Below are 17497 nucleotides of genomic sequence, written 5' to 3' on the forward strand. Positions count from 1 at the left end.
GGAAGTCAAACTAAAAACATTCTCATGAGTGTTTATAACAATTTAGATATGGCTAAAATGTAATAATATATACCCTTGATAGTGCTTATTTATCTGCTAATTGCATGCTACATTGAACCATGAGATAGTTTATAAAATTGAAGTTCAACTCTTCCCATCTTTGGGTTTTTGAAAAACAAAACCAAAATAAAACACAGAGTTTAACTTAAAATTTAAGTGAATAATATTAAACAGAGTAGTTATCGACCTAGATAACTAATTGTCTGTATTATGTGTCATTAACCCTGGATAAAAGCAAAAAGGTTAATAATAAGGACAAAGGACACAATAGAGTAGTTTGTTTGTTGTCTTTAATTCACTTTTATTGCACTGAATAACTCATTTTTGACCTGGTGATCTTCCAGGTAAGATAAATATTACTCTGAAACTGCCCTGACTGTGCTTTGTTACATGCGTTTCCCTGCTTTTGCTGTAGGCTGGCTTTTCTTCAGTGCTAGAAACTTCAGAGCATTTTATGCATCTAAGCATAATAGGTAGAAAAGCTTTTAATCACACTAATTCCTCTCACTGTTCTGAATCTATATCTATGACTCTCATCTGTTCCTATTCTGACACAGCTGCTGCTGGACAAAAAAAAAAAAAGTTTCTTGCATTCTACTTTAACTGAACTAAACTTAGAATTTAACTAGAAGGATCATTGTCTTTTCCTTTCCATGGCAATGCTCCTCTGACCACAGTGGGTACTCACATATCTGTGTTGAGGGCGTGACTGTTAGATTCTCCCTACACAGTAGCTGTCTTTGTACTGCTTTAAGAGTAGGTTGGCAAACAAGAGGGAAAATTGACAAAATATGTGTATTTAGTTCTGCTGAACTTCAAAAGCTTGGATTTCTGTCAGAATCAAACTGCCTCCTAATAGATACTTGTCCATTTTTCGTCCATTTAAAATCTCTCCCTTCATTGTGAAGATTTAAAAAAATTTGGGGTCAACTATACTCTATAAAAAATTTAAAAAATAAAAAATAATAAAAGAAAGATGATAAGGAAACCCAGAAAAAAAAAGAAAAATAAATAAATAAAATATTTGGGGGACTACAGAAATCTTCCAAAACAACATTTTTTGGTCTTAAGTTACCTCACTACCTAAAATTACTCTCAAATTCCACTCCTATCTACCCTCAATATCTTTCCCTTCCTTTCTTCATGATTTGTGGTACTCACTCTTCCCTCTAACTTCTATCTATCTACTTTTAAAAAAGTATCTTGCTATTTATACTTTGGAGACTAGCTATTTACCAATTTTAAATGTCTATATTAAGAAATGATTTATGTTTGATAAAAGTAGTTTTCCTGTATGTTTTAAGAATATTTGTGAATTTCAGTGAAATTACATTACATGAAAAACAAAACAGAATTCACATTTTGCATAAGTGAAATGCCTCAAAGGGAAAAGTAGTTGGTAGTGAAGAGTGAAGTGTTGATGTTTGGGGACATTAGATATATGGGGCAAGGTAAAGTAAATAAATTATTCATAAAGAGCATAATCGTCTTCTTGGAGGATAAAGGAGACATTTCTTTCTCTGAGACATGATAAGAAAACATGCCAGACACACCTGATATAATGCAGAAAAACAATTTTTAAATTTTCTCCAGTGACTTAAACCTCTGTATATTCATTAATTGATTCAGAATATTAACATCATCGTGTGTTTGGAGTATAGTCATTATAATAAATAACTGGACTCTACAGGCAAAAAAAAGTGTTTTCTATCACTGAAGATTTTAAGCAAAGTAAACTATATAAATATTCTAAAATGTTTTGATCAAGATATTGTAGCACTGTGGTAATTTTTAAAAGAGACAGTAGGTGGTGATAATCTAACACATAATTTGTATATTATATTTGTTTAAAAGTTGTTTTTCCACCACAGATTACTTTAAATATAAGTCTCCAGATTAACAACACTTTGTAAAATTTTAAGAGCCTGTTTGAGATTATGAAAAAAGTATGTAATTGTACTCCAGAAAAATGCACAATTTTGATGGTTATAGTGATGACAGTATTGATAACATTAATAAAAGAGGTATTATTTATTAAATACCTAATTAGAACTGTGCTATATTTGATATATGACATTGTATAAAATCTTCATAGCAGATTTATAAGAAAAAGTTTATTAAATTAAATTTTTAAAAGAAGAAAAGGGATTAATGGAAATCAAGAGTCAAGTAACCTATGGTAACTCAGTAAACTCTGTGTAGTGAAGTCTATGCTTTGGAGACAAGCTTTATCTGCCTTTAAAGCCTAGACTATATTCTCATTCCAAACTCCTTCCTTTTTCTTTTTACTCATTTCACTTTACCTTATAACAGCTATTTTTAACAGGAGTTTTGTTTATTTTGGCTCAGGGGCATAATAGTATTAATTTGGAATGAAGATTATTTGAAGAGAGGAGACAACAGAAAATAATAGTTCACAGTAACCTGTGGAGTGTGACTAACTTTGCTGCATCCTCCATGCTTTAATCCTTGCAACAACCTAGAGGAGTCATAGGAGAGCCTTCTTAGAAATGAATAAGTAAGTTTAAATATGTAATTAGACTGAGATCACACAACTCGTAAATGACAAGCTAGAAATTCAGATAAGTGGTACTTTCACTTGAAAGACTATATTATAAAACTATGATCTGATCTTTTTTAAAAGAATCTCTATTTTAAAGAAACACTTGAATCATCAAAACAGAAATAATCAAAAACCGACATTAAACTAAATTTGCTTTAAGCGTGCAATAGACCCAGGAGGAAATGACTATAAAGGGGTCGATTTAAGAAATGTGTATAATAAACACCCCCTTGTCTCTGGAGTAATACAATTTTATTCCTCATATACCTCTTATGTCTCTGAACTAGAGCTATGGCAACCATGAATTAATGTAGCACTTTTGAATTTATAAAGCACATTGATTCATTTATATTTAGTTGCCTTGGAAAATAACATATTTTACAGTTAATTTAAAAAATAGGTCTAAGAACTATAAGATAATTAATGAGGTAAATCAATAAATTATTATTAAAAACCTAGTAACTTTATAACTACAGGTTAGGAAATTGTAGGATTAAGGAACTATTGCATTTCTAAATTTCGAATAAGATGTAAGAATAAGGGAGAATTCAGAAGAGAAATACATTATTTAGGAAAAAAGAAGGACAAAGAATAGGTTATAGAGAAATAAGTCAACCAGACCTTCATGAGAAGAAGAGAAAGATTGAGAGAGAAAGAGAATGTTACAGAGAATGAGAGAGACTATAGAAAATGAGACAAATTTAAGTGAGTGCAGATAGAAATGTGCAATATAGAATTTTTATATATCTCATTTTAAAAAACAACAGCACATTTTCTTAAGCTAATTTCAATGTTTATGATTTACCCCATGGAAATTCAATATTACATATCTTACAGCTCATTTCAGATATATGTTTAGACTTAATGATGCATCACATTGATAGATGTTTTTCTCTGGAGGAACAAAATAGCTATCATTACATATTTTTAAAATTTTATTGGAAAGAACCAATAGACTTATTCCTTGAGTCTCATAGGACAAAAAGGATTACATGGATAAAATTATTTAAAATATTTTAATTGTATATAATATTTTTTGTAATTATTAAATTTTCATATAATTGCATTAGCTATGTCATCCAGAAAAGAGTCCACAAGGCCCTGGAGCAAACAGTAAGCAACAGCTGATCAGTCACATGTCAATGGTCATTAAAGAAATTCACATATTGGCTAGTTAGTTGTAGTATGTGATCACCAAACCAATATTAATTTTATATCTTTTGATTTCAGGTTGAAATCTAGATGGGCTTTCAAACAGTACAACACCATACATAGTAATAGATACACATACATAATCTAATTATGGACTTTTTTTTTGCTGTAACTGGTTTAATATATTTTTATTACAAATTCCTAAAATTAGAGTGTAAGATAAAAATTTAAATCTATGATCTTATTATTAAATATTTACTGTTATCAAATTTAGAGAGCTACTTTTTCAATAGAAAATAGTCTGGAATTGTATGGTGGACCTTCCCTAGAGAATGGCATAATGGTTCCCTCCATCTTTCCATCATTAGACATGATTGAAGAAAAGAAAATATAGCTGTATATAATTGAGAAAAAATAATAGGGGTTGCAAACACTTGATTAAAAACAGGCTTGAATTATAGGCCCTTACTTTATATTCTTTAACATATTTGCCTGTTATTTTAATCCCTTTAATAAATACAGATGACACTAAAGATCAGTATTAATAGGGGGATTACAAGTTTTAATGGATTTAAAATTCAAAACAAATTAGTTAGGAGTTAACCTTTTAAAAGTTAATTAAAACGTACTTAGCAAGTGATTAATATATTGAGCTTCCTTTTCATGAAATTAATTTTACTATCAAAATATAGGGGTAATGACAAACATATTTTTCTTGGAGAACAGCAAGTACAACTGTGGAGTGCCTGTGACTGTGAACACACAGTAGTATCTTATTCCACATCAGAATAAATTATTTTGGGTACAGTGGAATTTTTTCACTTGGAGACTATCTTTAAGTTATTAAACAAAGTATTTTCTGTATAAGAGAAGTCTGACCTACGATGATAGACATTTGAAATTGATGGTTTTACAGATTTATGTTCAAAGTGAAAAGGAAAAAAGGTTATTTTAAGCATAGGGAACAGAGATACATTCCAGACCCCATCATGAGGTGGTGAGATAACCATTACTGAAAGCATTTTGCCTGAAACGAGGGGATTAATTCTTGCATATGTTGTAGTTGAAAGTTAGTCATCTTACACAACTTTAACTTGAGGGATTGTTCTTCTAAGACCTGCTGAATAGTAAATTGAATGTGACATAAGTTTTGTGTATATGCATGACGACTTCAACATATGAATGACAGATGATAAATGCATTGAAATAGGAAAATGTCAAAGAATATAGCTGATTATTTAGAGAGTCTAGAAAAATCAAGTATAACATAGCCTAAAAAACCTAGGTAAATTATTACCCAGTAATGTCTCACAAATGATTTACTCATAAAAGAAACAATTTACTCTTCAGATAATTGGCCAAAACAGATAGGCAGCTCCTAATTGGTCAGTACATTTCATTCTCAAAGATGACCTCATGTGGGCTAGTTCTGTTTCTGAGTTGATCTGCCTTGCTTATAAAGTGAACTTTGAAAGTTATGCTTTAAGTAGAATAGTGAGAGTAAAAAATAGCACTCAAATGCACATATATTTGTTGTGGACTTTAGAAAGTCCAAAAAAATGGTGACCTAGTAAAGGCTTTATCTTTTTGAGTATATGGTACTAGGCTGGGGAGTGTGAGGGCAACAACATGTGGAGAGAAGATTCCAATTCCCTTTTACCTTAATAGGTCATGATTTCCATAGATATGATTGCTGCAATTACTGGAAACATGATCTTATTTATGAATGTGTTCTCATATTGTTTATTACCCCTTTTAAATTTAGAAGAGAGTAATATAAAATTATCCCTGGCAAATGTTTAGTGCTGAGAAGGAAAGCATATCATTTTTATTTCTGGCTTTCACACTAAATAAAAAACAAAACTCAAATGTAGAGAGAATTATTGTTTAATTTAATCATTTCATTTTCCCTGGTATGTTTCCACTCACCTTGTAAAGGTTATGTGTATTATTTCCAGTTTCACAAGTTTTAACATTATACTCATTTTATTTATATTTTAATTTCATGCTAAGTTTTCTTTTTCTTTTTCTTTTTCTTTTTTTTTTTTGGTCTCCTGAGCCCTTTTTCAATTTTGCATAATCAGAGTGAAGAGAATTACCAGCTATAACAGAATCTTTGGGAGGCTTAATTTAATTTTCTAAAGTCAACCCCTTTAAAATGAGTTTTTTGTTAACTTGGAGAAATAGGGACTTTTTTATCAATTATAAAAATAGCAAAAAAAATTAAAAAAACAAATAAAAACCTCTCTAAGAGTGTTTACTTATCTAAACAGGATGACAGTAGAGATGGAAAGTAAACTTGAATGTAGGTAAATATAGCTTATCAATGGACATTTATTGATGCTGTTTACTATAAAATCAGTCATTAGTTCAATAAGAATGTCCAGGAAGTTAATGATGAAAACTTCAAATTTATTTGAACCTCCATATTCGGGATGCAGTTTAAACCAAATGAACACTGACCTCATCCCGTTTAGTTTACCATTATTTGAAGAATATCATTTGCAAGTGTTTAGAATACCTTGTAATGTTATTTTCTGATAAATCATGTATTTGTTTATCTAAAATCGTATCAAATACTCTCTTGCTATTCTGTGTCACTAAGACAGGTCCTCAGTCAAAGTTTGAAAATCTTCACCGTTTTCTCTCTTCAAAGCTGTGGCAGAGGAAGGATGCCACATTGAATGCAACCTTTATTATATTTTTACTGCTGTCACTTTTTATTCCTGTGAACTGAAAAGCCACCAGTTCACCTTTGACTACCTTGTTCACAGTTTTTTCACACCAGGAATTTACTGAGATGTAATCTGCAGTTGCGGGATGGCCCCAATGTCACAAAGTACTGTCAAACATAGCTCATTCACCTCGTTAAAATATTAGAAAATTGCTAGACTGGGGTTACCATATTATACAACATTAAATTGAGTTAATATAGTTTATTGTGCACATTTTTCTCATCTGAAATAATCATATTAAGGCAATTTTATGTATAACTTCTAAAATTCATTATCACTTAAATTAAATAGGCACTTCAGCTGACTGAACTTTTTGAAGCCCCCCAGAGCATGTTACCAGGACTTATTCACAATTTACAATCATCCCTTGGTTTTTACCATTGTGGTACTACCTATGGCATAGATTCCATATTCCATAAATCATATCAAAATCACCATTTTCACCTATTCAGACAAAAATCTTCATAAGCCCAAACTTGTGTATTACATTGACTATTATTCCCTATTTGATAACTCCTAATCACATAAACATAATGCACTAAATAATAATGCTTTTAAAGCTTGCCTTTTTATACCTCCTCTACCTGTTATGTTTCTACTCTCTTCCATACACATTTATCAAAATGAGAAATCTGGGAGGATTCTTTTATTTATTTGTTTGTTCATTTATTACCATTTAATCTATTTGATCAAAAAGTTCTATTGGACCTCCCTTCAAATATGTATTTATATTCTTCTCATTCTCTTCCACCTCTGAAACTATTCTCAAACTTTCCACTATGACATACAAGTCTATGATATATTTACATCTTGGACAGCATCTTGCCCTTGTGAAGGTCACTCTAGATATACAGGTCTTTTGAATAACCCTAGAAAATTGCATGATGTTTATATTAGGCCTTTCCACCTTGTGAAACTATTTTAGGAAAATAAATTATCACTATCCTTTTTAATACATATATATTTGTTGAATTCTGTTCTTTTGAAACAAAAGTTACAATCAAGAATCTCTTTTTGTTAGGAATTATGTTTTTTAGTAAGAAATAAAAATACTCTATGGCAATAAGGGCAATAAAGGAGCAGCATAGATTGGAAAATGAACATAATTCTGACTCATGTGAAGGCATCCTGCAAAATTATACACAATGCATGTCTGCAAAATGTACAGAGAAACACAAGGGAAATATTACTGTACTTATATTCTGAATTGCTACATGCAGTCTTTCCCCTAATGCACTGGCTTTATCTAGAGTTCTAAAAAAAGATTAGAGGTTCCATCATGCTTCCCATAATTTAGCTCAGACATGTTACCTTTACTTTGTGCAAAAGGGCTCTCATACTGAGTACCTATACCTCATTTTACCAAAATCATGTTCAGATAATAGAGAATATCTTTTCTCATTGTAAAGGTGTGGAGTAGTTCTACAAGTTCAAAGGTAAACATATAGATCTTGCTCTCTGAAACTGGAAGTTTGTATAAGGAACAAAACAGATTCTTAACTGTAATTCATTTGGTAAATAAGGCTCATGTCTTCAGCATCTCCAAGGGGCATAATTCTGAAAAATCAATTTGATGAAGGAAAAATCATTAATCTCTGAGTAGAATTTTACACATACCAAGAAAGTCACATGACGAGTAGCCCTGAGTTACCCCTCGTTGTCAAGGCAACTGTAGTTTTAGTTTCTCTACTAAGCAAGCCTCTCTTATCCTCAGTTGCACCATGGATGTTAATTAAAGTGCCATGTCCTCCTGCACAAAGTTTTAGGATGCTGTTCTCAGAAGGACTAATCAATATATGAGATTCCCCATTAATGTAACCCAGACAAATACATCATGACCTAATTTTCTTTTCAACCACCCAGTAAATCAACTGTGAGAATAAGAACTGACCCATGTGTTTTGGGGCTAGAAGTAATTACAGACAACCTAATCAAGATTAAAATGTCATTTATATAATTTTTATAAAAGATACCAAACCAGGAAGAAATTAATAATGCTTTATTGAACTATGTTTGAATTTTGCATCCCTTTGTTTTAGGTGGATATAGATTGTGGAGGTGAGAGGGGCACTTGCTATATGCTGATTATTTGCAGAGATCTGAAATAAGAGTTATATTAGGACATAGGTGATGGTAATATAAATCTAGCAGAATTTATCAATGTTTACAAGTCTAATAATTTTCTAACATTTTCATTTATGCTGGGGACAATCTCTAACACCCTTTCTCTCTCTTGTGATATCCTTAAGTCATAACTCAAGTTATTTAGAGTTTTCATTATATTCTAAACACTCTATTTGTATTTTATATAAATCTTTAGCAGAGAAGTTTAAAGTAAAGAAGGTTATATAACCTGCAAAATATTACTAATAAAAAAAGAGTATGGAATAAAGCATTATACTAGAGTGCTCAGTATTTGAAGTTTCCCTTCAAAGGGAGATTAATAATACCCTTATCACAGAGTAAATATGAGAATTAAGATAGTAAAAACAGTTCAACACTTTACAACGTGTAAATAATCCCTATTTTCCCCTTATTTTTTCTTATATTTATTTTAATAATTCAAATGAAGTAAGTTCAGTGGAAGCCGTGATCTTCAAGGAAAATTGTTTATGGGAAGTGAATCTGGATTGATACTTTTCAAATGCTATAGACTTTGGATAATTTGGGACCTTGTTGTTTATGGTGATCAACATGAGAAAAAGTAGGAATAAGAATAAATTATCAATAATTAAATGACAAAAGAGCATAGTGAATATTAAAAGAGAATGGATTAACTCAGCATGATTTTGTGGTGTAAAAAAGAGGAAAAGGGAGATGTAAAAAGTTCATAGTCTTTCCAAAGCAGGTTTAAACTTCCAGGTAAAAATGAAGCTGTTTTTCTGTCTTGTAGTGATTTGGATTTTCTACATCTATGAATTCAAAATCTAAATTTTGAATTAATACATTTGTACTGCCATACATAAGGTATAAGAAAAATGCAAGACCATTGTCTAGAAGATAGTGTTGCTCAAAAAAGTAGAAAGGACTTTCAAGGGCACTTAAATATGTAGAGGAAATCTTCCTCCTGAAGATCACAAGAGTGTGGAACATAACTTTATGCCAAGTCTTAAGATTATTTGAAGGAATTAAAAATAACATAGGTGTTGAAATACAAATTGATACACAAGCCATTTATTGTGAAAAAGGGAAAGCAGTATCACTGAAGCACAGTCTCATGTGGGAGGATATCTTCCCAGAGGCAGTCTAAGGGCAGAAATAAACATTGTCCCTATTAATAGAAATAGGAAGTTGTCATCACTTAAGGAGCAATTTTATGTGCATGAGAATATTCTTCTAGGTGAGAGAACAGTGCTGTCAGGAACAGTTTTTCTATGATGGTGCAGTATATTAGCATTATTGACTCATCCATGTTTAAATTCAAAGGCTTGCATTAAAGGATGTAAATAGATGAATGTGTTTCTTAAGTGTAAATATTTCAAAAAGTGTATTTTACTTATATGTGCATATTTGAGGGTTGTATTTCCTGCAGATATCACAAAATAATTAATATCTAAGTAGAGATATAGTAAAAACAAGGGTCAGATAGGATAGTGTTTTGAGGGAGAATTGTTGAAGCTGGAAATATAACAGATTTATCTCAAGATTTTTAAAAACTTTTAAAATTTAGAAATAATGTATTTCAGAAAGCAAAGATAGTACAGAGAATTTCCTTATATTCTTCACTCACCTTCCATTAATGTTAAAATTTAATAATGTGTCTTGGCATGTTCTTTTTTGGATTTATCTTGCTTGGGTTTCCTTCAACTTTTTGATTTTATAGATTTATATATGTTGTCTATTATCAAAACTTATTAAGTTTGGTACCATAATAATAGCTAAATTACAGACTATATCAGATTCCTCTGTTTTTTTCACTATTGCCTTTTCTTCACTCCAGTTTACAATACAGAAAATTACATTGCATTTAGATATCATGTCACCTTAGCCTACTTTAATCTGTAACATTTTTCTCTCACTTTTTAAAATTTAGACACTTTTGAATGGTACTAGTCAAATAATTTATAGACCACCATCCTTCTACTTGAATATGTGTAAATACCACAGAGGTGGTGTTCTTCTCATCCCATTGTATCAAGAGATACATGATATCATCATGACTCATTCTCAGTGATAACCTGATCACTTAATGTGGTATTTGTCATGTTTCTCTATTATAAAGTTACTGCTTTTTCTTTTCTAAACTCTATTTTATAGAAGCAAGTCACTAAGTTCAAGAGGAAGGGAAGCAAACTCCATTTCTGGACATATGTAAAAATCACCATAGTAATTACATATTTTGAGGGAGATATTTTGAAGCTATGCAACTATTCTGCTTCTCCTTAAAGTTTTGACCAGAAATTTGAAGATGAATTAGCCCATAACAACCATTACTGTGGTGCTCTAATGTTGATTCTCTATTAACTATTAAAAAGTTATTCATGATACTTGTTAAAGATGATAATGAAGACTTTATTCTAGAGGGACTACAGCTGCAGGAGAGAGAGAAATCAGGCTCAATTGATAATACAACAAGGAAAAGTGGGGATTTATAACCAAGGAATAGGGCAGGGGTCAGCAGATGGAAATTACTAAGAAGGAATATCTGGTGAAAGGGAAGAAGGACTCTGGCTAAGCCAACATGTCAGGATTCTTATAGCTAGGCCAGGGTGGTTAGGTAGCATCTGGTGGATGGTAAGCAATGAGAAATTTGATCAAATATCAAAGATGATCAGATATTGAGGGTGAGGTTTTTTATTAAACTGACTTAGCAGGATTCTTGCTCTTGAAGACATGGCCCAAAGATGGAGCCTCATTGAAAAAGAGCTTAGAGGGGTCTAATATTTGATTAAGGAGAGTCTTTGTCATTACTTCCTTCCTTTTGCATTTATAATCAGAATTCTCCAGTAAGGAAGATTTGTACCTTCTCTTCAATTTACTTATTTATTCAATTCTTTGTATCAGTTTGATATGGATATTTATTTTAGGGTAGGTCACATGGACAAAAAATTATCTTAGTTTACCTTCTTTTGAGATTTTCTTGAATTATCCTGAGGGATTTTTTTTGTGGTGGGGGTGGGGGTGGCGGGGTGGCAGCTGGATTTAGGATTATGGATTAAGAGTTTTATTCCTCAGCATTTGAAAAATATTTTGGCACTTACTTCTTGTGTCCATGGTTTCTGATGCGAAATCTGCTCTCATTTCAAATGTTTTTTTTTTCCCCTGTAGGTAAGGTGTCTTTTGTCTCTGGTTTATAAATTTTTGACAAATTTCTGAAAAGTTTACCCCCTATTTCTTCACTTACTTTTTAGAATTTTCAGCCCCACTCACTTTCTTCTCTTCTTCTAGGACTCCAATGATAGAAATGTTAGATTCTTCGTTGTACCCCTACAGTTCCCTGAGGCTTTGTTCATTGTTTTTAGCCTATTTTCTCTCTTTTGTTTAGATTGGGCAATGTCTAAAATTCCACATCATATTCAGTGATTCTTTCTTCTGTCTTATTTATTCTGCTCTTAGCCCATCCAGTGATTATTCTCTCCTACCCCTCAGCCAAGGCTAGAATTTTTAATTTTTCCCTGTATTTCTCTCCTCCTCTTCCTGTTGCAGTGGATTTCCTCTAATGCAGACTACATTTTTTTTTAAAACCATGTATATTAAGGGATATATATGTACATTTTTATATTATATTATAAACATATCTTTATGTACATATTATATAGAGTATACTACTATACATGTTTATTTTTATGTAATGCTCTGGATGGATTTTGGAAGTGCTTTCTGTGCCTACCAACTCAATCCCAAATGGGATAACTTTATAAGTATTCTCCCTGATCTTTCATGTAAGCAACCAGTGGAGTTCCAAGAGAAATAGCCTGCAAGTACCTGCAAATCTCCCTTTGTCTTAGGTCTGCTAGAGTTTCACACTGTCATGCTAACCCATAATCAGTCTTTAACAACTCATTTAAATATTCTAGTTGAATCTACTGGCCAGATTATATGACCAACTATTTGTCCCAGGTAAGCTAATACTCAAATTCAATTTTTCTCCTCAGTGACCTATCTTTCTTTAGATTTCAAGTAAGTAGTTTGACCTTCAGTTCTCCAATGTTTTTGAGAAAAGTCATTAATTTGTAGTTAGTGTAGCTTTTTATTTTGTTCTAAGGATAGGGTAACATTCTTTCCAGCTCTTTCAAACTCTGACTTGAAAGCTGAAAAGTGGTTCTGCTTTCAGGTCAAAGTTTGAAAAGCTGAAAAAGTAAGAACAAGATAAAAAGCTACACCAACTACAGCAGAGGCATTATGAAGTAGAGATATGAAAGCATGAAATCTATCTGCCATCTCTTCCCAAAAGCATCTTAGTTATGGCTGTATCAGTTAAATATGTTAATCAAAAGAGTCGATCTTTTTGTTTTCCATAAAATCCTGAGATTTGAATTATCAACTTGAAGAGAATCTGTGAGGAAAGTATATCTAATTCGTTTAAGAAAAAATAATACCATACTGAATCCATTTTTTTCCAGCTACAGCAAAACATTTTGAATAGATTGATTAAAAATAATAAGATTGGAATTGATATTACATTTTTCCACAAATGGCAAAAATAGTAAAATGCATGACAAGGTAATTGAGTAACTGCTATACTATAAATAACACTATTATACAAAATTTAGCAGTACTCTTTTACACTCAACTGGATGAATCAGAATCAATTTTATCACCTTATTTAATTATAATTTTGCATTTCTGCATGCTTTATAGTATAATGTTCCAGAAATCTGATGAAACAAAAACGAGTAGATGAAACATTGATTTGGTTAACTTAACAAATGTTATCTTCCTGAGCAACTGTTGAGTTGTTTTCACTCTTTATCAAACACATTTTCCCTCAAATACAATATTGCAATTACAGGCCGTGCATGAAAATGTCTGTGCATTGTACTAGTGCCAATGAGTAATCTCCTGTTTGGGGCTATAAACATTTCAGTTCAGCTGTTCAATGCATGTTTACATAAGCTCACATCTTCCCACTCAACGAAATTTCTAAAAGAGCACAGCTCAGTGAAAAATTGAAGAGAGAATGATGAGTAGAAAACAAGTCTATTCTTAACAAACTATAATCAAATCATTACATGGAGCTCTATTCTTTATTCTGCATTTGGTATGATCGTCCTTCAAGCAAAAGAAAGAGAATAGGGGAAAAAAAGTTGACAAATAATGTTACAATTCAAAATAAAATTCTATGTATCTTAAAAAATAGATGCTGAGTCACACACACATAAAAAAGATCACTAACGGTATTTTTCAATGAAACTCTGTAAAAGTTTCATTTCAAGATACAGCTTACATATGGAATATTGGCATCCAGTTTAAAGTTAGGTTCCATAACTGAAAATCACAGGAGGTAAAACATTCTCCATATTTCTAAGCCCCAGTATTCAAGAACCAAAAAAGTTGAGTTACTAAGAGCAAACACAGAAAGATAAATGTAGATAACTTCTCCTAAATTACTTATTTTGATGAACATTTTCACTCTTTTTAACACTAAATCATGTTTTTGTCCATTTACAAAAAAGGTGATCAGAGGTAAAATGTCTGCTTTACTCTTAGTACGATAGTATATTACAGTGCAAAGCAGAAACATTTCATTAATTGTACTCCACAGGTGCTACAAGTGTGAAATGATCCCAAATCTGCACCCAACCCACAGATGGACAGACGTATGGTAGGCAAAAAGCAGGTGTTTAATTTCATTTGAAATCTTCTGCACTCAGCTTAGTGTAAATGAAATCAACCTAATCAAATGAAATCAAGTCTAACCCTGCTTCCTAGAGACTTTTTTAAAATAGTGGCTTTTAAATACTTTTATTTCAAATCCTATCATTTAAAAACATGTGAGCATTCAACCCAAATATATGTATTACTATTAATTTATAAACAGGATAGATAAGACTATTGTAATATGTTATCTATGTTATGAAATATGCAAATAAAGTTAACATTTTAAAATATAAGATAAAGATAAACCTTACTGAGTTTATATTTGATACAGATAAACACATTAAAATTACTACTTCTACCATTTTGATGAGGGCAATGTGATTGTACATTTTTCAGTTTCTTTTGTTGTTTTTATTTAATTGAATGGAAGATCTGGTTATAACTTCACATTAATTGAACACTTGGTTTTAATGTGGCAGCTGAAAAATATATTTCCCAAAGATCCACAGATATATAGTCAACTCTACTTACTAAATTATGATATTTTTTCAAATACATCCAGTATTTAAACAACATATTTATATAATATATACATATGTGTATACAGAGTTAGTTATATATGCACACATTTTAATATGTACATGAACACACACACACAAACACACGTATCCTGTTATGTGTATCAAGTTTTTTATTTTTATAAAGATTTTTTTGATGTGGACCATTTTTTAAGTCTTTATTGAATGTGTTACAGTATTACTTCTGTTTTATGTTTTGGTTTTTTGACCACGAGGCATGTGGGATCTTAGCTCCTTGACCAGAGATTAAACCCACACCCGCTGCATTGGAAGGTGAAGTCTTAACCACTAGACTGCCAAGGAAGTCCCCATGTATCGTGGTTTTAAACAATAGCTGCAAGTTCTTTGGCACTTCTCCCAATGAGAGGTGAAAGTTTATGTTCCTTCTCCCTTGTCTTATCAAGCTTTTGACTGCTTCATCTAAAGGAGAATGGCAGAAATGGTGTTATATGATTTCTAAGGCTAAATTATAAAAGGCAATGCATCTTTCTTCCTTCTGAATCACTGGAGCTCTCAGGGTTAGAACCATGGGCTGACAAGTACCAGTTACCCCAAGGCCACTATGCTGAAGAAGGAAAGAAACATAGTTGTACAAATCATACACACAGTTCCTGGTTGGAACTTAAATGAAGATATATCAAATTCATATCCAATAATCTTAATGTTGGGAAAAGATATTAATTATAGAACTGAAGAAAACTTCATCTACAGTTTGCTTTACATATCCTGCTCTGTACACTGTGAATTGCTAAATCCATTTCTGAAGCTTGTGTTAGGAGGGTTAACTTTTCTCCATGTTATAAAGAGATGTGCAGAGGCCATTACTGTGTAGCAAGAGTATATGATGTCACCTACAACACTAACTGCTTTTAATTGTAGTCTTGATTCATACAGAAATATAGTGAAACTATTGGGGACACCTTTCTGCAGAGTAAAGACAATGTATTTCAAAATAACACTACTCTGTGTCAAGCAGGTAAATATATCATTTACCTACAAAGTAAAATACTTTATAATGTATTATTATATTTTGGAAGATATTATCTAAATATCTTAAAATTTTGATATGGGGATGTAATAAAATCAAATGTTATGAATAATCTCTGATTTATGTTTCATTTTGTGTTGCTGAAAATTTCTAATGTCCACTTCTGGTTCAGACACTTTTCTTGCTTTTCCCATTTCAGTTCACTAACACTATAATACAGACTGAGATGGCCATTATTCCATTGAGATATATATCTACCTACATGTATATCATATATATTTACACATATGTATGTATATATATATATATATATATATATATATATATATATATATATATATGTGTGTGAGCTGATAATAGATTCTGAAAGAAAATATTTTTTTTAAAACACTTTTACTTCATGTAAAGATTATTTTTGATTTCCAAGACATATGTGACTTTTACTGAAATTATTTTCTTTCAAGATTGACCTCTTCAGTAGAGTGGTACGAAGCATTCAGTTTGTGTGCACTTCTTACTCTAAAACAAGATACCAGACTAGAAAGACAGATAATAATAATATAATAAAATGATAAATTCTACATTTTATTCCTTAAAAATAAATTATTGATATAACTTCTCATTTATTATTTATTTCCTCAGTTTCAATTATTTATTTTTATTCAGTATATCCTATTTGTACAAACAATTATGAACCATTTCAGTAGGAGTAAGGAGTGCCTTTCTTCCAAAATATTTGGAATTTGGTTAGGTATGTGTAATTCAATGTGTGACAGAAGGTCACTGTTAATCTAAAGAATACATTTTCCAAAAGGAAAGCTAAACGTTGTAAGTTTCATTGTGTTTTAAAATTAAATTTCTAAATGTTTCAGCAGTAATTGTAAATCCAACATAGTAATTGTAAGTTCTATGTTTTGTTTTCCACAATATATCTAAATTTTTACGGTATCTTCCAATTCATTCATACTTTAGATTCTTCTTTCCTACTTTAATCAGTTAAAATATACTTATTGTATACAGCCTGTATCCAGAAATCAATCAATCATCATAAATTTGTGGAAGTCCTTGGAATTATTTGCTGTAATTTTGCTTTTCTTTGTCCATGGAAGATCCCTCTCTCTCTCTCTCTCTCTGTCTGTCTCTCTCTGTCTCTCTGTCTCTCTCTCTCTCCCTCTCTTTGTTTTGAATGTACAAGGCTTTGTTTCTGGCATCTACTGTGGCCTCTGTTGAATGTTTATCTAGCCAATGAAAATTTAACATTACAGTTACGTCTTGTGTTGAGGATTATAAGGCAGAATGTGGGACAAGAAGGAAAGAAAGCATTGATCAATGATTAGGGACTGCCCCATGCAGGGTGGGAGATACTAGGACATGTGTCATATACTTATGTTCTGTTTACAGCAGCCCTAGTTTATACTCATCTTCACTTCTCCTTCAGTTTAGCATTTTTTTTCCAGGTTTTTCCTTTTATAACAAGGTACTCTTTCTTTTCTTCCCTAACCCTTCCCAGATGCAACGTAATAGACACTTAGTTTCCAAGGACAAAGTATGCTTTAACGAATACTTAAGCATTGCATTTCAATATCTCAATAAATTTTATTTTTATTTTTATTTTATTAAAGTATAGTTGATTTACAATATCATGTTAGTTTCAGGTATA

The sequence above is a fragment of the Mesoplodon densirostris genome, chromosome 3 (assembly GCF_025265405.1).
Source record: "Mesoplodon densirostris isolate mMesDen1 chromosome 3, mMesDen1 primary haplotype, whole genome shotgun sequence".
NCBI lineage: Eukaryota > Metazoa > Chordata > Mammalia > Artiodactyla > Ziphiidae > Mesoplodon > Mesoplodon densirostris.